Source organism: Cyprinodon tularosa, unplaced genomic scaffold (assembly GCF_016077235.1).
Source record: "Cyprinodon tularosa strain WSP-4 unplaced genomic scaffold, ASM1607723v1 ctg74, whole genome shotgun sequence".
NCBI classification, from domain to species: domain Eukaryota; kingdom Metazoa; phylum Chordata; class Actinopteri; order Cyprinodontiformes; family Cyprinodontidae; genus Cyprinodon; species Cyprinodon tularosa.
In genome coordinates, this window is record NW_024039496.1 from 1,730,609 (window position 1) to 1,756,684 (window position 26,076).

Consider the following 26,076-nt stretch of genomic DNA (forward strand, 5'->3'; position numbering starts at 1 on the left):
TTCTAAAATGTAGATATGCTCAATAAAGTGGGTATGCCACCACAAAGATGGGAAGAGTTGCACCTAAAACAAAGATCCAAGCAAGATGAAACATTTTTGATTTTTGGCAAAACTGCACAGCCCTGATAAAGTCGCTCTTTAGCATTACATGTGCAGATTGTTATTATAACAAGAAACCACATATTGTTTTATCATAATAAATTATCATAGGTTACAAGTACCTATGTTAGAAACTAATGAATGGTAAAATCAAGATGGGTTAAGAAGTGATTTCAATTTCTTAAAAAAAAAAAAAAATTACATTTTTTTAGAGAGGTGATCTTAATTGTTAGGTTAACATTGATTACATGAAATGGAGATCCTGATTAAATAACTTCTGTCGCAACTAAAAAAAGGGGGAAACTATAAGAAAATAAAGGACCAATGTTCAGATCAGGACAAAATCAAAGTAGCCACATTGCCAAATAAGATAAAATGGGGGATGTCATAGAACAGGAAAAGGCCTTAAAATTTTTTCCAATGTCTTTAATGAGTCCCTAGAGCACATTTTAGCCTCACTAGTTGTGAAATGGAAATGGTTTTAGACCACAAGGATTTATTTATAGAATTGGCTGTCTGGCCCTACTGAGTAACCAACGTATTTGGTCAGGGATGTTGCCAGTTTTAAGTCAAAAAAATTAAAGGGAGTTTCTGCAAAAAAGAAAAGAAAATAATCATAGCAACACTTCATAAAACTGTAATTACTGGGTTTTGCATCCACCTTTACATATAGGTTGGATCTTATACTGGGACAGTCCTATCTATTATTGACATATTGTATTTATTTCTTCTTGTTTTTGTGAAAATATCAAAATCTAAATAAAACTTAAACCACATTGAAAAGATGATTAAGTAATCTTTCTATACAGCTACATGTACAAAAGTGCAGAAAACAAACAAAAAAGGTTTTAGACAGAAAATACCTTGTACTTTTTATTCAAAAAGGCATACATTTATTTTTACAGCACATTTTAGTAACATGACTAAAAATTATATACATGAACAGAACATGCCAAAAGAAAACACAAAGGAACGTATTTTGCAGTAGCATAATAGAGACTGGTAGAGAGAAGTTCGAATAAGAACGAATTTCTGAATTTTGTTGAAGCAAACCTTTGCAAAGTGTATCTGACTTGATTTTTAAACCCAATTTAAATCAGTTCAGGGTTTGAGCATTTTTACAGACTTTTTGGGTCTTGTTCCAAATAAGTGGAGTATATGAATATATGTATATTTTTTAAAGTATATAAGTATATGAACTTCTTAAAACACTGACAAGTCTGAAATGTACTTTAATGCTATGTCATTTAGTGATTTATAGACTAACCATTAAAAAGTCTATTTTCTTAAACACAGGAAGCCAATGAAAGGACTTTGGAACTGGAGTGACTTACTCTGCATTCTTTCTATTTTCAGAGAGGACACATTTTGGATCAGATTTGTAATTAGCTTTTAGGTATCTATTAAGTGGTGCATTTCTTTGTGGGTTTTTTTTTTTACATATTGCTTTAGGTTCAAGCACTTGAACCTAAAGCAATAGCTCTATGCAGAGCTGCATAGAGCTAGCTCTATGCAGCTCTGCACGGGATGAAGCTGATATGGAAAATTAGTTAAGGGAGTATGTGTATAAATGTGTACAAAAATATATTGTATACCATATGTATTTTAGTCTGATATTTTGCAGCATTCCTGTCTCTAATTCACACCTTACCCAAAAACATCATTTCTGCTGTTAAACCAAGTCATAACACAAGCTGTTAGCCTCTCTCCATTTGGAAAAGCTGCACAGTGTAGGCGAGTAAGTTTAATAAATGGTGTTCAGTGTAAAGTTACTAGGCTGTCAAAGGTCTTTGGCTACTCACCAGACATATAGCTGTAAATCAGAGGGAGTCAGCAGATTACTGAAGCGTGGCATGTGGTTAGAAGCTGACTGCAGGTGTGTGTCCTCAACACATGCAACAGAGTGAGAGCGGAATGGAGGGAAAACCAGAGCAGAACTGAGAGAATACTGGGTAAATATGGTCACTTCCCCCAACTTTCCAGGTGCAAGATCATATGGAGAAACAACAAGGTCCTCAGTCTCTCTTTTTCACTACATATATATATAGATGGAGAGAAAGACAGAGCTGAGAGAGCTGCTGTTTTCGAAACTTTATCTAAGACACAGAGGTGCAAAAAAAAGAAAACAAAATCTTCACCATCAGTCTTCATGACCCCACTGGGTATAAAGAAATTGTTGGGGGAGAGTTTGAAAAGACTGTGAGGGTGAAACAGGCGAAACTGTAAAGCAAAGGAGTGCAGCTTTTCCTGTCACCTTCTCTGCCCTTTGTTGCTTCCCCCATTCCTGCATCACCTTGCCTCAGGAGTTTGAACAACTGCTCTTGATGGGGGGGCAAGCGTTCTCTCTGTTCTTTCTGTGCGCCTCCGGGTGTACCACCGACTCTCACTACCCTGGCGATCTCCTGCCGCCTCACACTTTTCAGAGTTTCACAAACACGGAAACACAAGTGCACATGCGAAGACATAAGCCCTGTGCAACATCTGAACCCTCTTCACTCTGCTCCCTCTCATCTTCCTATGTGGGGCTCTTTGTAGCTGTTGTGCCTGAGCTTGGTGAGGAGAACAGGAAGAACAAAGCAGAAGGAAGAAGAAGGATAGTGAAGAGAACGGAGGTGGTGTTAAAGAAAAGAAAATGGTAGGGAATGGATGAGAAAAAGAGTGGAGGAGCTGATGTTCAGATTGTAGCGACAGTGCTTGCCTGTTGTTGCTCACAGAATATGGGTTGGTGAGTGTTTGTGCACCACAGCTTGATTTGGGGGTTGTTCCCAGCTGTGCGAGGAGACAGCAGTGAGGAGATGTGGCATAGACTCTAATTAGATGGGCCCAAGTGAGCTGAACTGGGGGAGAACCCTGGAGTGCAGGCAAACGCTGCTCAGCCCCCCTGCAAACAGAACAGGAGGAGACCCCAGCAGTAATTATAACGTTTCACAAGCCAAGCAAGACATCACCAGGAAGTTTTCAATCTGAAAAATCTTCTTTCACTCTCTGGGGAGCTGAAGAGAAGTTGTCTTACATTAGCCTTCCCTTTAAAAGGTAAAAAAGATTGGTGTGGTAGTTAAGCTTTGACTTCTGAGGTGCTCCTGTTGCTTCTACTGTGATGTTATTACCACTCTACAGTTTTCATGAAAGTATTATGGAAATATTGTGCTGTAAAAAAATTCCCCAATAAAAGATTTCATCCTACACAGTTTGAGGTTTCAGATCAGGAACCATTTTTAAGTTATTTATGACAACATGAAGGAGGTTAAAGGATTTTAAAAAAAAACACATCTTGCTCTGATCTAAAGGATTCAAGAACAGATATGAAACAAAACCATTGAAATCTAGCATTCTGCAATTTGGGAAGTTTGCATTCTTTTAAACATTTAGGTGTTTAGAAGATTACAGAAGTTATATATTGATAATGTAGTATATATGCAAAAAGAAAACAGAAAAAGAAAACAGAACTTGAATAATCTGAGAGATTAGACTAATGGCCACAATGCAGTTTCTGACTTTGGGCTGAAAGACTAGGATTGTTGGAATATAATGAGCAAATCTTTGATCATGGCCCTAAATATGCTGTTTTACGTTGCACTGAAAGACAGGTTCAAGGAGACCCCTGTTATTGCCTTAAAGAGGTCATAGAATGATTATATAGGGTATTTGGTGCTGGTCCTTAAGATCTCTGAATAGGTTGTGTAACATTGGTTGGGCTGAAAATGGTATATTTGCTGTTCTATGAGCCCTAATGCAAGCCTCGTTAGGAGTTCCAGAATGAAACGACAGGTTTATTCCTTTTATTGTATGCTCATAAATATTCAGATGAGCTGTGCGCTGATTGGTTGGTTTACAACGAGCGAAGCTGCTGAGCAAAGACGCATCATAGCATCATGTCCTACTTTTCATACCTAAAAAAAATGCCCGGGGGGGGAATTTCTAAATTGTGTGGGATTTTGGTCGACTACTGTGCAGCACGTAGTAAAAATAGGGAGCCAGTGGGGGACGGAGCGACCAAACCCGACCCGGTGACGGTAGCCTGGACAATAGTGGCCCTGGGTCGGGTTTGGTTGCTCCGTGCTAAGCCCGGGGGCCAGGTCCGGTCCAGTTAGCGCCCCAGCAGCCAATTTCAGGGCATGACAACAGTACAGGCCAGAACCAAATAAGTCAACATCAACGATTGACGTTATTCATCTATTACAATGTAAACTTGGTTTTGTATTCTGTGACCCCTTTAAGACAAAAGAGTTCAGCAATTAAATATTAAGGTCCTGATCTTCCTGGACTTATTGAGATTATTTCCCTAGAAAAATGTCACAGACTCGTAGTAGTGTCCTGATCCTCATTTAGAAGACACATTTTGTTCATATATTGTTGTTGTTCAACTGCAATTAAAACCCTTTCTATTTTAGAGATAAAGTAAACAGATTAGACATGTTAGTGCAGTATAAACATTTTGTATTAAAGATGTGAATATGTAGGGGGGATACTATTTTTTCTTTAACTTTATGGCCTTGCTTAACTTAAGTATTTAAAAATGTATTTCTTTCTGTATCTGGACAAAATAACAGTTTTATTAAGCAAGTTTAATAAAAAATCCTCCAAGCTTCCTTTAGTTAGCATGAAATGTATAATTATGTCATACCAGGTTTTCTAACATGTCTATTTTTCTAGCATATGCAGTTTTGACATAAGTAGTGGTATTCTTAATGGCATGCAAAAGGATTCGCCCAAGCACGAAATGTGTAATCTACACTTCACCTGTTGGGATTAGCTAGGAATGTTGTTGAATGGCTATCAGAAAGTATTAGAAAAGGTGGGAAAATAAACACCACATATATGGATCTTCAGTAGTCTAGCATAAGAAACCCACCAAAAATAGTAGTGTATAAAGTTGACCTGTGAAAAAACATGTTCATTACATGAATACTGAATAATTGTAGCAAAAATGAGTAGTTTGCAGCCTGATATAAGATTGATACATTTGAACCCAATTTTCCATGTGTGTATTGTTTGCAGAGATCTCACACATAAATATTTATTAGCTTTATCTTATTTTCCTTCTTAAAATCCAGTTGCCATTACTTCACTACAGAAATGGTAATTACAATCACACTAAATAGGCTTGTACCGTATCAAAAATTAATTAATATAAAATGTATTTGGGTTATCCACTGTTAAAACACCAGGTTTTTGCATGCTAATATAACATTTTCAAAATAAAATCCTGCGATTCAATTACTTGCGGAATATCATTAAAGGCAGCAAATATGCAGTTTAATTTGTGTGGACTATTTAAGTCACGCCAGAGCTCCAGAATCCCCTTCCTCTGTAAGTGGATTCATTAATTTGAATCAATAAAGTCTCATAGTTGAGCTGTACCATTCCCCTAAAATAATAATACAACACAAAGGCTTATCGGCTACAGGATGTTCCAAACCACCACTTCAGGCTCAAAAACACAGTTTTACTCAAACAATCAGAGGCAGACAGGGTTTAAAACATGTGTTTCAGCTTTCTTTTCCTGTTTGTTGTAGACTGTTGTATGTATTTACAGCTAACATTGAAGCTTAAAACTAAGGATACATTATTTTAGATTTGCATTTCTGGACTGAGATAGCTTTTGTTTCTCGGGGTATACTATATGTTGGAGCCACTTTTCCAGTCTGGGGGTTGCTGTCCCGAATGCTCCAAAGACCACGGTACAACAGTTGCCTTCACCTTCTTGGCTCTCTCTAGTTCTCCCAGAGGCACTGGTATTTTTTTCTAAAGTTTCCATCATTTATATGGCCACATTGATCACTACGGCTGTCCTCTGCTGCTTTCAGCACAAATGACCTGGGCTGTTGAAGAGCTTATGATATCAAACCTATCCTGGTAAAGTTACAACTTTAATCTCATAATATGTTGACTTAATTCCTCTAATATTACAAGGCAAGGCAAGGCTAATTTATTTGTATAGCACAATTCAGTACAAAGTCAATGCAAAATGCTTTACATGATTAAAATACAGGAAGATAAAACAGAATCAAAGCAAGTAGGAAAAAATAAAATAAATAAAATAAAATTAAATAGAAATGCAGAAACAAAAAAGAATATTAAAAACAGTTGGACTAAAGAAAATATGTTTTAGTTGAACTGTTTAACTAGAACAGTCGAAGGCAATCCTAAACAAATTTGTTTTTAGTCTTGATTTAAAGGAACTCAGGCTTTCCGCACTTCTACAGTTTTCTGGAAGTTTGTTCCAGATAAGTGGAGCATAGGAACTAAATGCTGCTTCTCCATGTTTAGTTCTGGTTCTAGGTATGCAAAGCAGGCTGGAGCCAGAAGACCTGAGTAGTCTGGAGGGTTGATACACTGATAGCGAATCTTTGATGTATTTAGGTGCTAAGCCATTCAGAGATTTATAAACTAACAGAAGTATTTTAAAGTCTATTCTCTGAGATACAGGGAGCCAGTGTAAGGACTTTAGAACTGGGGTGATCTGCTCTACTTTCTTAGTCTTAGTGAGGACACGGGCAGCAGCGTTCTGGATCAGCTGCAGCTGCCTGATCCACTTTTTAGGCAGACCTGTGAAAACACAGTTGCAGTAATCAACTCGACTAAAAATAAATGCATTGATTAGTTTTTCCAGATCGTGCTGACACATTAATCCTTTAATCCTGGACATGTTCTTGAGGTGATACAAAGCCAACCTTGTAATTGTCTTTAAGTGCTTTTGGAGGTTCAAGTCTGAATCCAGCACTACACCTAGATTTCGGGCCTGATCAGTGGTTACTAGCTGAATCGACTGAAGCTGTGTGCTAACTTTAGATCTCTCCTCTTTTGGTCCAAAGATTATTACTTCAGTTTTGTTTTTATTCAGTTGAAGAAAATAATGGCACATCCAGGCATTGATTTCTTCTAAGAATTTCCTCAGTGCTTGAATTGGTTGATAGTCACCTGGTGACATGGTGAGGTAAAGCTGTGTGCAGTCTGCATAGTTATGGTAGCTGATGTTGTTGTTTTTTATTAACTGACCAGGAGGGAGCATGTAGATATTGAATAGGAGGGGACCCAGAATGGACCCTTGGGGAACCCCACATGTGATTTTTGTCATCTCTAATGTAAAGTTGCCTACTGACACAAAAAAGTCCCTGTCCTTTAAGTAGGATTCAAACCAGTTGAGAGCTGTACCAGAGAGGCCGACCCAGTTTTCCAGGCATTCTAACAGGATGGAGTGATCGACAGTATTGAATGCTGCACTGAGGTCCAATCGTACCAGCACTGTGGTTCTTCCGCAGTCTGTATTTATACGGATGTCATTAAACAGCTTAATAAGGGTGGTCTCTGTACTGTGGTGAGCACGGAAGCCTGACTGGAAAACGTCAAAGCGGCTGGTCATATCTAAGAAAGTGTTTAATTGTTGAAACACAGCTTTTTCAATAATCTTACTGATAAAGGGGAGGTATGATATGGGCCTGTAGTTCTGGAGTAGTAGTTTGTCTAAACGGTTCTTTTTCAGCAGTGGTTTGATATTTGCTGTTTTTAGGGACTGCAGGGACGTGTTTATTATCTGAGTCAAATCAGACGCTATGACAGGCAAAACTTTTTTAAAGAAAGCTGTGGGTAGAACATCAAGGCAGCAGGAGGAGGAACTTAGCTGCTGAATGATTTCCTCTAAGCTTTTGTACTGTATTTGGCTGAATTGGGACATTTAGTCAAGATCAATTCCAGTTGGAGACAACTTTGGTACTGAACTTGATATGGATTTACAAACTGATCCTCTGATCTTTAGGATTTTCTCAGTAAAGAAATTAGCAAATTCATTGCAGGCCCTGGTGGAGTGGAGTTCAGGAGCCACGGGCACAGGAGGATTTGTTAACTTGTCGACTGTGGCAAATAACGCATGAGTATTATTAATGTTCTTGTTAATGATTTTAGATAAGAAAGATTCTCTTGCATTTTTCAGTTGTAAGCTATATCTGTAAAGTCTCTCTTTAAAGATGTCATAGTGAACCTGGAGTTTCGTCTTTCTCCACCTGCGTTCAGCTTTTCGACACTCCCTGTTTTCACTTCTAACTGCTGGAGCACTTTCTTCTCATATTATTACGACTTTAATCTTGCAATATCATCACAATAATCTGGTAATATTATGACGTTATCTTTTTTTTTTTATAGCACTAGTGGCTCATTTTCCGTACAGTGGGCTTACGGATAAGGGTGTACAAGAGAGAGGGAGAGACATGCGGCAAAAGACCACAAGTGATTGGAACCCAGGTCGGCCACGTCAAGGACTAAGGCATCTGTACTTGGGTCATACGCACTAACCACTGTGACACCCAAGCATGCAATTCTAATATTATGACTTATTCTCCTAATATTACAAGTTCGATCTCATTATATTATATATTTTTCTGGATATATTATGTCTTTATTCTTGTAATCTAATGGCTTTATTTTCATAATTGTACTACTTTATTCTCATAATATTACAGACTGTCAAAAACAAAATTCTTTATAGTCTGGCGCTTATACTACATCGTATAGGCTAACTTGGTACCAACCAGTAAATATGGTAGCCAATAATTCATTCAACACTAATTCAGTCAACTCACATTCACAAACAGCTAGACAGTAGGGGATGTGAAGGATGTTTTTGAGTCCATATTTGGTGATTAAAATGAAGTGATTTCAGGTGCAGTTCTGGGTGGTAGAAAGTCCAGGAGTTAGAACACATAGAACAAGTATCTAACATCTCAGAATCGCTAAGACCAGGAATGTTGTCCTCCAATAGTTTATGGACAGCCAGGATCCCAGCATCAGGGTGACTGGAGAGGGCAATACCAACCTCTTCTCTGTATTATGACTTTATATAGTATCTCTCTCTCTCTAAATAAATATAGAGAGAGTATATATATATATATATAGATATATAGATATAGATAAATATATATATATATATATATATATATATATATAGATATAGATAAATATCTATCTATCTATCTATCTATATATACACTCACCGGCCACTTTATTAGGTACCCCATGCTAGCAACGGGTTGGTCCCCCTTTTGCCTTCAGAACTGCCTCAATTCTTCGTGGCATAGATTCAACAAGGTGCTGGAAGCATTCCTCAGGGAGTTTGGTCCATATTGACATGATGGCATCACACAGTTGCCGCAGATTTGTCGGCTGCACATCCATGATGCGAATCTCCCGTTCCACGACATCCCAAAGATGCTCTATTGGATTGAGATCTGGTGACTGTGGAGGCCATTTGAGTATAGTGAACTCATTGTCATGTTCAAGAAACCAGTCTGAGATGATTCCAGCTTTATGACATGGCGCATTATCCTGCTGAAAGTAGCCATCAGAAGTTGGGTACATTGTGGTCATAAAGGGATGGACATGGTCAGCAACAATACTCAGGTAGGCTGTGACGTTCCAACGATGCTCAATTGGTACCAAGGGGCCCAAAGAGTCCCAAGAAAATATTCCCCACACCATGACACCACCACCACCAGCCTGAACCGTTGATACAAGGCAAGATGGATCCATGCTTTCATGTTGTAGACGCCAAATTCTGACCCTACCATCCGAATGTCGCAGCAGAAATCGAGACTCATCAGACCAGGCAACGTTTTTCCAATCTTCTATTGTCCAATTTCCATGAGCTTGTGCAAATTGTAGCCTCAGTTTCCTGTTCTTAGCTGAAAGGAGTGGCACCCGGTGTGGTCTTCTGCTGCTGTAGCTGCTGTAGCTCACTGGATGTTTTTTCTTTTTCGGACCATTCTCTGTAAACCCTAGAGATGGTTGTGCGTGAAAATCCCAGTAGATCAGCAGTTTCTGAAATACTCAGACCAGCCGTTCTGGCACCAACAATCATGCCACGTTCAAAGTCACTCAAATCACCTTTCTTTCCCATACTGATGCTCGGTTTGAACTGCAGGAGATTGTCTTGACCATGTCTACATGCTTAAATGCACTGAGTTGCCGCCATGTGATTGGCTGCTTAGAAATTAAGTGTTAACGAGCAGTTGGACAGGTGTACCTAATAAAGTGGCCGGTGAGTGTATATATATATATATATATATATATATATATATATATATATATATATATATATATATATATACACTATATTGCCAAAAGTATTTGCTCACCTGCCTTGACTCACATATGAGCTTAAGTGACATCCCGTTCCTAATCCATAGGGTTCAATATGACGTCGGTCCACCCTTTGCAGCTAGAACAGCTTCAACTCTTCTGGGAAGGCTGTCCACAAGGTTTAGGAGTGTGTTTATGGGAATTTTTGACCATTCTTCCAGAAGCGCATTTGTGAGGTCGCACACTGATGTTGGACGAGAAGGCCTGGCTCTCAGTCTCCGCTCTAATTCATCCCAAAGGTGTTCTATCGGGTTGAGGTCAGGACTCTGTGCAGGCCAGTCAAGTTCATCCACACCAGACTCTGTCATCCATGTCTTTATGGACCTTGCTTTGTGCACTGGTGCACAGTCATGTTGGAAGAGGAAGGGGCCAGCTCCAAACTGTTCCCACAAAGTTGGGAGCATGGAATTGTCCAAAATGTCTTGGTATGCTGAAGCATTCAGAGTTCCTTTCACTGGAACTAAGGGGCCAAGCCCAGCTCCTGAAAAACAACCCCACACCATAATCCCCCCTCCACCAAACTTTACACTTGGCACAATGCAGTCAGACAAGTACCGTTCTCCTGGCAACCGCCAAACCCAGACCCGTCCATCAGATTGCCAGATGGAGAAGCGCGATTCGTCACTCCAGAGAACGCGTCTCCACTGCTCTAGAGTCCAGTGGCGGCGTGCTTTACACCACCGCATCCGACGCTTTGCATTGCACTTGGTGATGTATGGCTTGGATGCAGCTGCTCGACCATGGAAACCCATTCCATGAAGCTCTCTGCGCACTGTTCTTGAGCTAATCTGAAGGCCACATGAAGTTTGGAGGTCTGTAGTGATTGACTCTGCAGAAAGTTGGCGACCTCTTCGCACTATGCGCGTCAGCATCCGCTGACCCCGCTCCGTCAGTTTACGTGGCCTACCACTTCGTGGCTGAGTTGCTGTCGTTCCCAAACACTTCCATTTTCTTATAATACAGCTGACAGTTGACTGTGGAATATTTAGGAGCGAGGAAATTTCACGACTGGATTTGTTGCACAGGTGGCATCCTATCACAGTTCCACGCTGGAATTCACTGAGCTCCTGAGAGCGACCCATTCTTTCACAAATGTTTGTAAAAACAGTCTGCATGCCTAGGTGCTTGAATTTATACACCTGTGGCCATGGAAGTGATTGGAACACCTGATTCCAATAATTTGGATGGGTGAGCAAATACTTTTGGCAATATAGTGTATATATATATATAGATATGTGTGTGTGTGTGTGTGTGTGTGTGTGTGTGTGTGTGTGTGTGTGTGTGTATGTATTTGCCCTGTGACAACGCCTCTGAATGGACAGATATTCAGATCCTGAAGGATCCCTCAAAGCAGAGATGGGAAGTAACAAAGCAGTAACAAATACTTCGTTACTGTACTCAAGTAGATTTTTCTGATATTTTTACTGTACTTTACTACTTATTTTTATGGCGACTTTTTACTTCTACTCCTTACATTTTTACACAAATATCTGTACTTTCTACTCCTTACATTTTTAAAAATTGGCTCGTTACTTTAGTTTTGAATCATTTCACTGGAGTGACCGTTATTATTTTTCACGTCATCAATACCAAATTCAATCTAATTGGATGGGAATCTACGTTGCATTTGACGCACCACTACAAGATGGATCGACAGATTCGGCGGTATTCATACGCTGCAAATCATTGTTGCTTGGTGGCGGTGGCATTAGCATAGTAGTATGGATGACGGGATGATTGAAAATGAACACAACGGAGATCTAGTCCTATTGGCAGAAGACCAAGGTCAAAGTGGGAAACACCTCTAAAGGTGATAGAGAATGACCAAGCCAAGATCCTTTGGGACTTCCAGATAAAGACGGACAAACCAACCGAACATTGTGGTGGTGGAAAAAGAGCAGAGAAAAGACGTTGTGGTTGACATAGCAATACCAAGTGACTGTAATATCTGGAAAAAGGAAAATTAGAAACTAGAGAAGTACCAGGGGCTCAGAGAAGAGCTGGAGAAGACCTGGAAGGTCAATCCATCAGTGGTGCCCATAGTCGTTGGGGCACTCGGGGTCGTGACCACCACACCAGAGGAGTGGCTAGGGCAGATCCCTGGAAATACATCAGACATCTCAGCCCAGAAAGGTGCAAATCTAGGAACAGTAAATATATATATATATATATATATATATATATATATATATATATATATATATATATATACACATTTATTTGCACAAATATACTTTGCTAGAATATCAGCTTTGGAAATTGTCGGCAACCCATCACTCCACATTAATTTGTTTGATGCAAATATGCACAGCATAGTTGATATCAGAAAAAAAAGCAAGCGACAAGCAAAAAACCATAATTCCAACAGATTACATGAGGTTTTGAAGAGGAATTTGTAAATTCTGTATTGACTGAATGAAATACAAATCATGTTGACAATGGATAGAACTACATGTTACCATATGGATCTGAAAAAAAAAAACAACCAAAAGAAACCTCCCTATAAGACAGGTTTTGTGTTTACCAGCAGGAGACTGAGTTGCTTGATGAGTCACTATGACTCCTCGGCAATGGAAAATGTAAGGAGAGAACAATATTCAGCCTCCACAAGTCAGTGTTAAACATTAGTTTTGCTGTTTTAGTGTCATTTTAAATTACTGGAAAAGCATAAAAGTGTCATGCTATGCATGAGCATATATAACAGCTCCAGTGGATTACCTCCAATTTCTTCCTGCCTGTAAACTTGTAAAGCTGATAATTCATGCTACATCTGAATCCCACTTTCAATTAAGGATTTAGTACAGCTGTCTTCAGACATAAAGATTATATTGTGTGATTTTTGTCGGCTCCCTCTTTTGGTATTTAACAGGAGAGCTTGGTTTAGTATCGAGACTCAAACATTTTGCTAGTTATTTTAACATACGCACACATGCACACACCGACCCGCACACCAATTCTTGCTTTGCTATACATAGTGAGGACCCTAAACTTAATAATTACCAATGCATACCTCACCCTAACCCTAAGCAAATCTATATTCACACCCTTTTCCTAAACCTAAATGTTGGTGAAATAGCTCTCCAGGACCAGGGAAATGTTCTCACTTTACTTTTTTCTACTTTGCCAATTTTGCCTTTATTTCTAAGAATTTAGCCCTTGGTTACCGCTGGGGTCAAAGTGGATTTAAATTCATAAGGGACTGATATAAAAAAAGTACACAGATAACCTAAGTAATTGCCTTGTAATGCCATGGGAATCCACACCTAAATTTTAAAAATATATCTGAAATGTCGAAATATTCAAATAGATATAAATGTTTAAAGATCTAGGTAGTCTTTTACCTGGATCTTTATCCAAAAATAAAGAGCATGGAATGAAATATTATCCTAACATATCATTTAGAGATTCCTTTTAGTAGAAATTAAAGAAGGTTTTGCATTAACACTTATGAGCTGGAAGAAATAGAATATTGATAGTTAGACAAAGGGATTTTTTACACTTGGTAGAGGCTGTTCAGGCACATATGGTTTATTAAGTAGCGAGGGCAGGAAGAGCTGAGAGCTGCTGAGAGCAAACCATCAGTGTGGAGTGTAAAGCATAGACTATTAGCTACAAAGACGCATATCTGCACAAGCACAGCTGGAAGAACAGAGTCTGTCAGAGTTGAACGTGTAGTACCGGACCATTCCAGATTACTGCTACCATGGTCCATCTGTGGTCATGCAGAATGTGCACTGCTGTATGCCGATGTTTGTTCTTACACTGTACGACCCGACGCTCTGATGCGATCTAACTGCTCACACTGTATGTCCAAAAACCACATCAGACTCAGCGCCGAGAGATGCAGCTGGTCGGAGTTGTCAATCTGCAAGAAGAAGATTAAGAACCCCCTTGTTTGCACATGTGCAGTGTGCAAGGTTCAGGTAAGTTGGCTCTTAGAAGCTCGTGGCTCTGTTTTAACAGCAGGATATGTCCACGAACACCTTACGACAGCCGACTGATTCCTGATTGGGTGGTAGTCACAAGAAGCTGATCGCCCCTCGTTACCCCCTGTATACTACACAACTCGGACGCATAATGAGGCTGAAATATTATTGCACGACTGGAAAATCGGCCCAAAAAGGGCAAAAAATCGTACAGCGTATTGCCATCTTTAGCTTGTTTAACAGATTACAGCACAATGATGCATTTTAAACATCTGACGGACCACCCGCTAATGTTTTTATTTAGTCTCATCTTGTCAACGAAAACTCACACCCATGAGTCGTCATGTTTTTGTCATCAAAGACGTTTACTGTAGCTCATCAGTTCTTGTTATCATCATGAAAAAAAGGGATGTCAAAGAAATAATTTCCTCATTGTTGACGATAACATCACTGCACCGAACCCCTATAGGTTGAGGAATTTCTGGAAGGTCAATACCCCCCTTCAAATCTTACTGTTAATTCATGATCTGCATATGTTTTTTAATGGTCTGAAGTCGACCAACCAATTTTAATTTTATGAACCACCTAAAGAAGTCCCAAATCCTATGAGCAGCTAGAGCAAAGTAAATGTGTGATGTTTTGCTAACACTCAAATAAAGATGCCTGACACCTGACAGTTGTCTATAGACAAATAACTTTAATTATGTTTTTTTAGTAAAAGGTTATTATTTAATAATCAACAGAATTGTACTTTACTGTAATATAATTATAATTGAATTAGACTGCCAGGAATCTGACAATCTGAATGTGGTCTAATCAAAATTGTTATACCCATATATAAATTGTTTTACTTATATAGCACCATTGACATGTCAGAAACAAACAAATGCTTTCTGAAGAAAACGAGCATAAAAGTTGGAAGATAAATACATTAAATAAAAGAAAAGAAACAGTATGTACCCATAAAACATCATACAGAGTGTCATTAAAAGTCAGTCTGAATATCAATGCACTTAAAATCCTTCTAAAAAAACTCTAAGAATCCCAACAACATAAAGACAGATTGACACTTTCCACAATCTGGGGGGCACAGCTCTACAGGATTATTCCCTCTAGTATTTCTATGTGTTTGTGGAACCATTAACAGCCTTAAACAGGAAGATTCTGAGAGGAGTTCGAGAAACCCACAACTCCTAGGATTTTAGGTCAGAATTAAGGTCGGGATTTGACCCCTATGAACTTTGAAACTAAAAACTGAAATTGTAACATGGATTCCATAATATAATCGGAGTAAATGTTAAGAGAATAAAACTGGGCAAATGGGGCATGGCAGTATTGCAGAGGTTGGGTGGGCAGCCCATGTACAGAGGCTTTGGTCCTTGTTGCAGGTTTGAGTCCCGGCCTGTTGACCTTTGCTCCATGTCTTCCCCCGCTCTCTAATCCCATTTCCTGTATGCCTATTTTCAAAAATAATAAAATAAAGGCCACTAGAGCCTAAAACATAACCTTTAAAATACTAGGCAAATGTCCTGTCCTCCACTTCTGTCAACAGTCTTTCACCAGCATTCAGAACTGATTGGTCCTGTTTTTTCTTCTAAAAAAACAAAACATAAATGGCTATCACAATAAACTGGATTGGCAAAAAGCACAACTAATCATCCATAAATTAGCTTTTGACACCAGTTTAAAACTTATATACATTCGTGACTACCATACAACAAACTATCCTAGAGTTAGATGCCATTCTATCTATTAAAAAGAAGACTTAGAACCCATATCAAAATATTATTGTTTTAGGGTTATTGGTTCAACATACCTATGTGAATTACGACATTTTCAATAAGCTCTAAAAAATCTAATCTAACTTATTAATCTGATGTTTTTTTCTTAATCATTTATTTATTTTTCATTCCATCCAGTATGTACAAAGAGCATCAAAAGTAAATGTGTTTGCTTCTCACTGTACCAAGTCGATATATTGTGCACTCTGTGACTTTCTTCCTCTTGTACATCATGTCCCTCTGCTGCGGTTAGGAATCTGATTCTAAGGTGTTAAATGTCTATTTGTTTAAGTTTCTGTCAGAGGTCCAGTTGGAGAAAGTATACTTGCCCTCAAACGGAAAGTTGTTCAACATGGAGAGCTGACGAAAGGAGGCTTTATTCATCAAGACAACTATACTTTCATGTATAGATTATCTGAGTAAAGGTGAATTATTAAGACCAATGAAAAGAGGCTTTCTTTTTCATAGTTTTTTTCACAGTTACTAAAATCTCCTGTTTTTGTATTTCAAAGATTTCTCCAATGAAAACACTGCAATTCCAAGAGACCCATATTACCCATATTACAGTACTTGTTTAAAGAACTTTGAGCAGATGGCTTCAAAACAACTGCTGCTTTCAGTATTTTGTCTTATTAAGTTGTCACATCTGTGTTGCTGAGCAGAAGCCAATCCTCCTTCCTGGAATTTAATCAAACTCATGGGAAAATGGACTTCAGATGAAGAGAAAAGATTAAGCCATTTTCAAACAAATACCCAGATCCCGAATTTAAGAAAACAAACTAGAAACAGGTTTACAACTGGCCGATTATCTTTTTCATAGTTTTGGTTCATAATTGTTTAGGGGTTTTTTGTTTTTGCTTTAAATAAAAAAATAAAATGTGTCAAATATTTAAAGAAGATTCAGTATTTATTTTATTTTATTTTTTCTATATACAGAAAAAAAGTTCTTAGGATTTATATATCATTAATTCCCTTTTTTTTTTCATTTAAATTTCACAAGACAAAAATCATGTCACAGCTGTTCAATTATAATGCCATTGAGCTTTATATTTGATTTGTGGTGTATCATTTTAAATATTATGAATACAGAAATGTATGCTAGCTTAAAATAATTTTTCTCATTTATTCCTACATGTTATATTATCACGGTACAGCGCATGCAAGCTTTGTTTTTTAAAATAATACTGAGAAAAGTAACATCTGTATGACAGTGGCGTTGGATGCAGGAGTTTACACTGCAGCTGGAGGGTTGTCAGTTCAAGTTCTGGCTTTGTATGTTGTTGTGTCATTGTGCAAGACACTTCACCTGCATTGCCCACTGATGGTGGTCAGAGGGTTTGGTGGCGCCAGTGTACGGCAAGCGTGCTTCTGTCAGTGAGCCCCAGGTTAGCTGTGGCTACAATGTAGCTTTGCACCATCAGTGTGTGAGTAAATGGATGATGACTGAATGTAGTGCACTGCTAAAACATTCTGCAAATGAGTAAAAACTTCTTCAAAAAAGTGTATTTACCCTTAATTTAAGTGTGGAAAATAAAATGATCTGCCAATGGAATGAGCATTTTTACCATTAAAATAAGATAATTTAACATTATGCACTTGAAATAAGAGACTGTTTTTTCTTTTTTCAAATGTAAATTGTCTTGTTCCATTGGCATAGTTTCTCACTTACCTGCTTAATTGCAGAAATAAGGTACTTATTTTAAGAAAAATTGACTTACTTAGATTTACATTTTTTTGCAATGTGTACAGTGCATTGGTCAAGTCCTCTGACTTAAGAAAGCGATATATAAGTATTGGCCATTTGCCAAGTACTAGGAGGATTAAATAAAAATATCTTGTAGACATATACTTATAAAGGCAATCTTTCGCTCCGTATTTCTGATTTTGCTCTGGTTTATAAGAGTGACAGTAGATTGATAATGCTATTATAATACTAATATTACAAAATATTAATGAAACATTTTATAGATCACTTAATGAGCATCAGATCGATCCCAGAATTCATGGATTACCAAGCATCATTAAAGAGAAATACATTTTACAAAAAGTTACTTATCTTCATTGTTTCACTAAGTTAATTACTTGAATAACTTGTATATATCATTAAACCCTATAAAAAAAAAGCAAAGCTAAGATCTGAGAAAATAAAACACTTGTTCCTTTGTCTACAGATATATTATAACATTCAGTGACAACAAATTCTATCTAAATGAAATCAAGCAGTAATGTAAGAACATAAAAAAACACATGAGCACAAAGTGTCCAACAAGAAGCTCTTAAATTTCTGCAACAGAAATGAAATAAATAAATGAAAATAAAAATTGGAAAATGAAAAAAACAGAGCGGGGGTATCTTGCATCATTCACTGTCCTTTCAGGTGTTTTTCTTTTTGTTAGGAGAGTGTGGGCAGTTGGGCACTTTAACCTAAAACACTATAATGGGTGACGACTCAGGTTATACTTGCACTCCACATCCATCTGCTTAGAGCAGCACTACCAGAAACATGGCTCAACCAAAAGCTGCCCTTTGAAAATGCTTTTACCCCCTTGGTGGCTCTGCACAAAAGTAGAGAGTTCTGGACCTGCGAAAATCAATACTGAAGTGAATTAGGAATGCTGCAGCTCAAATAACATGTAAGATTAGAACAGCATGTCAGCCTATGTCACCCAATGCAATGTTAAATCTAATGGCAAATTATTCATTAATCACAATTCATCATTCACACATGTAAAATTTTAACTCCTAACACTTCCAGTAACCAGAAACCACCCTATTTCATCAGCATGGACAGGCTATATGGAGCATATATTCAACTTTATATGTGATAATCATTTATTAGTCTTTACTGGTACTTTGCTGCATTCTCTGGCACATTTGACAGCCCCGCGCCTTGTCTGGATTAGAAAATTACACAATTGTAAGGTTAGAAAGGTGTAATTGAAAATGGCAAAGGGGCTGATTAGGAGACATTTAAATGATTATTCAACAGCGTTCAAAGCGGAGGGCGTGTGGGAGAGGCCACAGAGGGAACACTTTGAAATTATCACTGCCCCTGACAGGTGGATGACATGTCTCGCTCTGACCGGTTCTTTCTCCGAAGTTGTACAAAGACTTGTATTTTAATGTTTAATGGTGCACACTGTGTGCAGTGAAGAGTGGTTCATATGAGTTTGTCTATTACCAAACTGTCAATATGTATGTATCTGCTTGTAAGTACTCATCGAGAAAGTGCGAACAGCTAGTAAGAACTCTGTTACCAATTTTATCACCAAAAGGGAAATCAAAACCACGGTCTAAGTACCTTAATTAGGTATAAACTTTAATGCAGAAAAATCTATGTAAATCATAAAGTTGCATCTCAGTGGTTAAAATTATTGCCAAATTGCTATTTATATATTAAACAATAATTGTTATTTCTTCTTGCTCCTTGGGTCATTTTTGCTAAATCTAACTAACCCTAACTCTAAACTGAGGACATTATACCCTAATCCTTCCTCATTTTACAGAATGACAATATTATCCTTTTCTAAATAAAGCTTTCTTCAGGTTTAGTAAATGTACTTATATTTCTTTTGTAGGCCCAGAGCACAGCTGAAGTGATGAAAACTCCGTTTTCAGTATCATTGTAGGGCTGGATATGTTGACAAATAAAGAAGGTCATGCATCTGTAACTGTAGTTTCAATAGACGAGCAGTTAAACAAGAGTGTATGAAAAGAATTGTAATACTTTCCTATCCACTTCTAAAGTCTTAAACTGCAGCAGATAAAGTATGGGCACTGGTGGACCACCACATTTACAACATGTTGCTGTCTGAAGTGCTCTGCAATGGTAGCAGAGCTAATTAATGATTAAAATGGTAAAGCAGTAGACAAAAGGCTTCTGTAAATTCTCCTTAGGTGTGAATGTGTGTGTGAATGGTTGTTTGTCCTGTTTGTCTCTGTGTTGCCCTGAGATGGTATGCCGACCTGTCCAGGATGTACCCCGCCTCCCACCCGTAGATAGCTGGAGATAGGCACCAGCACCCCTGTGACCCCACTTGGGATCAGTGTGATGGAAAATGGATGGATGGAAGCTTCCAAAGCTGCATGTTTACCCATGCAGGTAGGGTTAGGATGTTAGGATGCTCATATGCCTACCAGTGCACTTTCATTTTTCAAGTTTAAGTCACAAGCCAAAGTAAATTAGTTTCTCTTACCATTCCTAAATACACTTAAACTAAATACACTCATAACTTGTTCAGATTTCTTTAGCAAGAGTTGCTGCAGGTGTATTTAAATACATGTAAATACTGTTTAACAATTAGTGTAAGTCAGCAGTTGAATCAATCCATTTTATGTATCTATTACACTCACAATTTTTTTCAAGCTTCTACATCTGTAGATTATGATGATTTTCACCTGGCAGCTAATGGACATGTTTCATTTCTCAGCTTACAATGTTACATCAGACCAATACAAAACATTTTTAAAACAGAAATTTGGCTGGATGAAAAGTATGTCTAATGCCTGCTTAAATACATTTTTTAAGGTATTTACAGTCTAAAAAGCAAGCTTCATTTCAAATTCCTGATTTCCTGAGATATACCTGTGCATTAGTGAATTGATATGGAGATGATCAAACTATAAAAACTGCCCAGTTTGCACTAAAAGTTTCATTCAATTTAGTTCAATCATTAGGTCTGATCTCTCTCTTTAACCTTGTTTGCAAAAAAAATTTGCATGGCATTTCTGCATTCACAAACACATGAGAATCCATCTTATTTCATTCCAGCATAAACCTGACCAAAAACAGATTAGCCAATAATGTTCCAGTATTATGCTTTAAGACGGGGCAGCTCTGTTGAAAGCAAGAGTTCAAAGCCTACAGTTGAACCAATATAAACATGGCAGCGAAGGCGGATGTACCTGTAGCTGATGCTTTAGATGATGGCTAGGAGATATTAGCAAGATGATGCTTTGCTATCATTATTAGCCTCCCGAGGTGGAAAGCAGTATTGCTGCAAGAGGTGGGATTTCCTGAAAGTTGCCGATAGCTGGCAGTCTACTCTGGTTGGTTTGTTCCTTAATGTGAAAAAATTGACTTGAACATGCAAAAGCAGGCCCCCACGTTAGTGGGACAGAAGCTATAGGCACATAAATTTGCATGCATAAAAAGCATGTGTAGAGAGTAGTCTATAGGCATGTGCTTTATATAAGACTTCTCATATGAGTATATATTCCTTTTTTTTAATTCTGAATCCATTATCAAAACTTTTCTGCCAAACAGCTAGATAGACTTTAGACTTGGTGAAACTGTGAAAACTGGAAAACATCTTGACTGGGTTTTAATTCTTAATCCTCTCAGGGTTGTGGTTATGGAGCCTAGGTGGGAGTTCAACTGAAGAAACTCATTGTCTCCTACATCCAAACGCTACACAGCCAATCAGCTTTGAACCACACCTCCACGAAAGCCAATCAGCATCCAATGTTCATCTTAAAAGGCCTGCGATCCGCTCTTTTCTGCTCCTGTGGGCAGGCGGCGGATGCGGTATATGACTTCATTCAGATGACACCGTTTCAACCCATCTCCAGCCCCTCCTCCACCATCGTAGCTAAAGCTTCATCAGAGTGTCATTCCTCCCGGTTTCTACTGTGTTCCCTGTCTCATCTCAACTGGTCCGGCAGAAGACCACCATGTTGAGCCTGGTTCTGCAAGAGGTTTCTTCCCAACGGGGAATTTTTCCTCTCCACTGTTGCTTCATGCTTGCTCATCATTGACAGGTTCTCTCAACCTGTTTTATCCAACTGGACTTCATCTTCCAGGTCCCTGGCTGAAGCTCTACTATCAGCTCACGCAGTCCACTGGATCTCCCCATAAAGCTCAGCATACCGTCTCGCTAACCAGCAGTCTACAGTCTGACCAACTTCATCTATCTCCACTCCACCACCAGTTTCAGGCCTGGGGGGTAACAGCCCTATTCTTTGCTCCTTTTCACGCATATCTATCAAAATTAAGAGCTATGTTTCCTGCCGAGGTCTGAGTGCCAAAGAATTTCTCCTAACTTTCTTTTCTCTTTGTGTGAGTTTTTCAGATTGAAATACGTGCTGCCTGTGTGTGTCTTTTAACAACACTCTTCCTCCACTAAATTTTCCATTCTTACCATTAGTGAGCCCTTTTGAGCCTAATCCTTCTTGAAGAGGGCTGTTAATGTTTGACAACTGACAATATTGTTTACCCTATATTTGTGTAAAATATATCATGGCAAGGAGATGTGAGTATATAAATGAATAGTTTAGTTTCAAACATTATTTAGCTGTCTGAGAAACTGAATAGTGGGTTTTCAGTGGGTGAAGCCAGCCTACACTCCAAAAATATCAACACCTGAAATATTTAATTCTATTTAATGAATCTAGAAAAAACGTTTGAGGTATTTGTGTTTGTTTTGTTTTGGGTTTTTTTTATACAATTTGACAATGCAATAAAGAAACAATTTCTGTTGAATAGAAGTAGTATATTGTATGAATATATTGTAATCGTAATTGCACAACATACTGAAATTCTATGTGCCATAAGCCAAAATTTTAACTGCATTTGCTGATCCTATTGTTTTAAGTAATTAGCTAATATAAATGTATGAATGTGTGGTCAAATATAATATTTATATATTTATACATTTGATTTGCAATCCAGGTTTCCGTCTCCCAAAGCAGGTTTACTGAAAACTAAGTTTTCCAAGTCTGAAATAAGGGAAACTTCTGTTTCACCAAGAGAATTTACTCAACCTCTGTTTTAACCACCTTAATGTCATGACTCTGCTCTTTGTGGACTTCTCTTAACTTTTTTCAGATATCTATATCGTCCTTTTTTGTCGGTCATTTTTTTTTCTTTCCTTTTTTTTTTATATTTGAGCAGCGTGATTTTTTTTAGATGCTCTCATTTGCCCACTTGTGCTAGTCTCCTTTCCCCTAGCTCCCTTCTAGTTTCTTCTAACCACACCTGCGCCATATCACCTAATTAGCCCATTCCTTGTTCTGTCCCCATAAATTCCCCTCCTGTACAGTTCCTCATTGCTGGATCCTCTTCATTGCTTCATTTCTTCTTGTATGTTTCTCCTGAGAGCCTCTACTTTTTGGTTTCTGAGTTCCCAGCCTGTCATTTCTGGAGTTATGTTTTTGTACCATCTACCAGAGTTTACCTGGTCGGGAGCAGGTGTTCAGTAAACTTGGAATGTCGTTGTTGTTTTCTATCAGCCGGGGGGGGGGGGAATTATCTTAGGGTTTGGATTGGATTCATTCGATAACAATCCAGTGAGCCTACTGGCAAAATTTCGAGCCATTCTCTTGGACTGATAACTGGTAATAACAACCATTTATCTGCATGATATCTAAAGCAGTTTCAAACTGACATTTTGTATTTACTATGTGATGGAAGAAAGAATCAAAATGAGTAGGAACCCCATGACACGATGAACAGGTCCTACCTGTAAGAACGCTTTTATTCTTCATCTTCACCTGCTGCTAGGTGATTTAACCTAAATATATACAACCTTTTTTTTTAAATGACACTCTTCATATCTAAGCATTCTGGATGTCTAGAAATGAATTATAGATCTCCATATTTCTATTGCTACTGGTCAGGATTTTTATTATTTTGACTATGCAGAAATGTATTTCAGTTATCATACATACATATTCAGTCAAGCTGATGAATGTCAAAACTGCCAACAATGTGTAAACATTTCTAGATATATAAAACTTAATTCTTACCAGTACATTTTAGTATTTTTGCTTTCTGAAATTTAGTTTCTGCTGCAAAAATGTAATTTAGAAAATCTAGTGTTACAGTTACGACTAGGCATGTGATTTTGTCCAGGAAGAATCCTATTTTAGTGATCTATACAGTACATGGACAACAGAGAGGACAGTGCTTTTAATAAATGTAAAAACGGCCTGCCATAGAGGACTTCATATAAACTACGCATTAACTCCAGCAGCAATCTTCTCCCATGCCATTTTCCTCGCCTTTGCAGCTGAAGCGCTGTTACTCTGTCTTTTAAACACATTCCCGCATTATTTCTTTCATTTCTTTTTTAAAATCTCTAGTTCCAGGGGATGAAATAAGTCATTCCTGTTGCGTGTCTTCATGGACACTCATCGAATCAGGGCTCCACTGATAATGGCTTTTCATACTTGTTACGCTCTTGTTCAACTCTGAGTGGACCTAGTCAGAGTCAATTGAACTGATTCATAGCAGCCATTGTGAAACTGAAAACTCAAAGTTCCCCACACTAGGCTATATCAGTTTTGAGTTGATTATTTGAATCTGAGTTTGTTAAACCTGCTTCGTGAAACTGACCCGATCTCTGTAAACATGTATACAAAACAGCTATCTAAGTGTATGTACATCGCATAATACTGGTTATGTAAGAATTAGGGATTTCTGCTTTAAAGTACTGATATTTATATGTTTATTTTCTTAACAAATAAGAAAAGAAACAAACATAATAAAAAGATTATGTTACACATGAAAATCTCTATAGCATAAAGTGTGTAAAGCTAAATATTATTAAACTATTTAAACTATAATACTTTTGCCTTTCTGTGCTTTTCTTAAAAAAAAAAATGGTTTCCTGAAATTTTGTTGTCCTTAGTGAGGTGATGACTTCATTCATTATACTTGCGTGGCAACCATAGAATACTGGCCACAGTAAAACAACTGACATATCACTTTTTTTTCCCATTACACAGTGAGACGTTTTCTATCTCTGTGGTCTGAGTATGAGTTGTGTTATGTCAGAGTAAGTGCAGTTGACAGGGGAGCCGGGCAACACCCTAAACCTCTGGCCTGAGACTTTGTTTTCCCTGGGCACAAAAGCAGTCCCTCAGGCATTGGTCTAGGAGCTACAGTCTGTGGCTGTCTAACTGTACTCTCTCATGCCATACGTTTGACATGAGCAAAAAGGATTTACATCAAGGATGGAGCTACCATATCTCAGATTAATTTACCAAGTGCAAATACTGACAATATATTTTAATATTGTCAGTATGACATGTGCTATCATGTGAATAAATGAAAAATATTTTAGAGGAAAGAGCTAGAAAATTTTGAACAAATGTTATTTTGCTTGGTTGGTATTCAAATTCCAATGTCAACTACAAGAAATATTATATTGAAACAAACCCAGAAGTTATTACTTCCTTTACCTACACACTGAACTGAATAAGAAATGACATGCCTCTATATCCATGGTTACTGACTTTAAAGCTTGCTTTACAAATGACAATTATTCTGTCCACAAGACTAAATTAAAATAACATATCAGCTTACATCAGTCAGGTTTTTTCTTCTCCATAAACTTATGCCGCATTTCAGTAAGTACACTTTTTGGATCAGTAACACAGAAAATAATGTACAAATGTTCCTCAGAGAGAAAAAAGCATATATATTTCAAACAAAGCTAAAGCTCATTCCTAAGCTATGAAGATGACACTAATAAATCATCAATAACCTTTTTATTCGTTTTGTGAGATTTTGTTGAGGCATCTGCACTTTAGGCCCACTTTCCTCTGCAGGTAAATATAACCCAATTCTGATTTTTCTGGGGTGGGTGGGGGTGAAGTGATTATGTCAATCAGTGGGAACACTGAGATTTTTCCCCTATCTGACCTTTTCAAGACACATTTCAACCCAATATGTGCTCCTGAATTCAATTCACATTTGATGTTTTGGAATTTGACCCGAGTGGGAACGTCAAGGCTTCTTTAACTGTGACTTTCAAGTCTTTCCGTTAACATTTGTCACACCTTTGCATTGTGCAGGTGGAAACTCTAGCAGTTAGCAAGCTAGTAGGAGCTGGGATAGTACTGCACAATAGAGAGACGGAGAGACATAAATTTGTTATTAAACAAACATAAAACTTTATTTCAGCCTAATTGAAAGGCTCAGAGGAAGCATGTGGATGTGGTGCATTTACAACCCTTCACACAGAAGAGGTTGGAATGCAAAGTTTTCTAGTATGATGATAAGCCCCTGTTTCAACCCAATACACTGGACTGCATAAACTGTCTTTGTAATGTTTTTAATATCCCTGCCTTCCATTGTTGGCTGTATCCCATTTTGCTCACTTTTCTAAAATGGCAAATCAGATCTCCCTAATACG